This window comes from Cryptomeria japonica, unplaced genomic scaffold (genome assembly GCF_030272615.1).
Source record: "Cryptomeria japonica unplaced genomic scaffold, Sugi_1.0 HiC_scaffold_2194, whole genome shotgun sequence".
Lineage (NCBI taxonomy): Eukaryota > Viridiplantae > Streptophyta > Pinopsida > Cupressales > Cupressaceae > Cryptomeria > Cryptomeria japonica.
The window spans coordinates 609-3,013 of record NW_026730456.1 but is presented as its reverse complement, the minus strand read 5'-3'; the positions used below and the strand labels follow the sequence as shown (position 1 = coordinate 3,013).

The window sequence follows — 2,405 nt, the reverse complement described above, 5'->3', positions numbered from 1 at the left end:
CTGAAACCTTAGTAGATTTCTTTCTCACTATAAAATTCAGTGATGCATTGTACTTCCTCCTCCAAAGCTTTCTTTTGAAGATGCAAGTAGTCGTTGGTGCTAAATTTTTAGTCATTGGTTAAGAATTCAGGCTAAAGTTTTTGACCAAAATATTCTAAATAATGAAGAGAGGTTCATTTTTATATTTAATTTTAGAATGATTGAATATTTAAGCATTTGAATTTTTTATTTTATTGAATATTTAAACATTTGAATTTTTATTTTATTGAATCTTTGTTAAAAAGTTTTTTCTGAAAGAAAATAGTATTCCTCGTTTCTTATTTTGATTTTTATTTGAAATTGTTTATGTATTATTCTTATTATAAATATTTTTCTCTTTTTCTCAACAAAATAAACACACCAAATTATGTTTCATTTAAATTTAAATTTTATATTATTAAATATAAATTTATAAAATATCCACAAATAACCTATGAATGAGTTTATTAGTAATGATAAATATTTTTTTCTCTTATAGGATCAAATTTTAACCGAAGAGAATGCTCTCCTTATGAAAAAGGTCAGTATGCATATGTACAAATGGATTTCTCTATATTTTGTTTTGTTAAAATTGTTTGTTAATATTTAAATTTGATGTGCTGATAGTGTGGAGGCTCCCAATTTCTGGATGGTTCATCTTCTACAACATGTACGATTGGACTACTTACATCTAATTCACACAGTGAAGATGAAAATCATCTTCAGTTAGTGATGAGGCCTCCTGATGTACAAGATTCACCCACTGAAGTTGAAACTCATCAACTTCAATTAGTGATGAGGCCTCCTGATGTACAAGATCACCTCGTAGTGCATGATTCTGATTAAACAGTCATAAATGAATGAATTATTAGACATGAAAAATATTATGTTTTACGATAGAAACTGAGCTGATTGATAGATTTAGACTATTTAATGAATCTCGAGATATTCTTCTCTTGTGAGTAAATAATGAGAAGATATTAACATATGATTAAAGAAATTAATTGTTAGTGATTTGATGCTAATTTCTTTAATATTATTTTAAAATTCTTTTGTGTATCGTATATTTTTTTCTATTCGACTGGATGCTATCTCGGGTGCACACCGGCATTATGATAGTATCAGGAAATGTAAATTTCTCTACTAATGTTTTCATCTTTAAACTGTTCCCAAGGATTTTATCAGAAAATTGAACTTCATTTCGTTCATATATGTATTGATAACTTACAATACAGTTTGATTGGTGTAATCTGTGTTAGACAGAGATGGTCAGAAGCTATGATATTTCAAGTTATACAATGCTCGACATGTAATTATATAATTTAGTAAATACAGCCTGTTCTTTCTTGGTGGGCTGTATTTTTCGAAGCCTCTGTTCGTGTTTTCTTTCTTGATGATTGTTATACTTTTATTTTAGTAGTTGCTTGTTCTTTTTTTTTTCTGTCTCATTGTTGTGGCTGTGTATTGATTTTTTTTTCAATTTTTTTTGGGTTTTTCAGCTTCCACAAGATGTAATTTCATATATTTCAATATGATGTTAATTACTTAATGACCTGTTAATGAGCTGTCTCTGGCTAATCTTATTAAGGGATGTTTGGAATAAACTGGATCAAGATTAGGTTAAAATTAACTTTGATGGAGCTTCATGAGCGAACACGGGTATCTAGATGCTGGTTGCATTACGAGAGACGAGGCGGGGAATATTCTCGTCAAGGAACCCAAAGGTTACAGGATGGAATGAACAATGAGGTGGAAGTCCGAACTGCTTTATTGGCGGGTATTCTTAAAATTTAAAAATTGCACCTTAAAAAGGGGATTGCAAGATTGTAACAGATGCATTTGCGGGCAGCACTTCACAATGCTGAAGGATAAATAAATTCATTTCAATAATTAGATGAAAATTAAACTCTTTTCATGATTTTAAAATTTCACATATTAGGAGAGTTGGTAATGAGGAGGCTGATAGGCTCTCCAACTTGGCTTGTGAGCTGGACTTGCATTATAACCGGTGGTGGGAGAGCTCAGACTTTGAGGTGGCAAGGATTGCTTGTGCAATTATGTTTTAGCCATTGGGAAGTACAATTTTAAATCCCTTACTCTCGCATTATTCTTTGTGTTGTGAATTTCCTCAATTTTCATTTATTTCGAGCCGCCACCTTGTTCTGCTTCATTATTACTTACATTTGGGTTGGACGGATTTTGGGTGGCACGCTTTACGACATGTGTACAAGTTGGCATTGGTGTGAAATTGAAATTTCTGGATTTAGATTTCATTGTTTTTGTTGAAATAAAAACTTTCCTTCTTCGATTTTCTGCTGCGAGGAAGAGGGGAGGGAGAGGAGGTGAAATTTTTGCATTTTTGTGTGGTTTGCGATGGAGGCAAACTT

At 31.6% G+C, this 2,405-nt stretch overlaps 1 long non-coding RNA gene across 1 annotated transcript; it reads left to right on the top strand.

Annotated features, from left to right (window-relative positions):
* Nucleotides 1-441: 441 nt before the first annotated feature.
* On the top strand, nucleotides 442-1,186 carry LOC131873565 (uncharacterized). Its single transcript, XR_009371476.1, has 2 exons — nucleotides 442-559; nucleotides 646-1,186. It is a non-coding gene; the product is annotated as an uncharacterized LOC131873565 (long non-coding RNA).
* The last annotated feature ends 1,219 nt before the right edge of the window (nucleotides 1,187-2,405 follow it).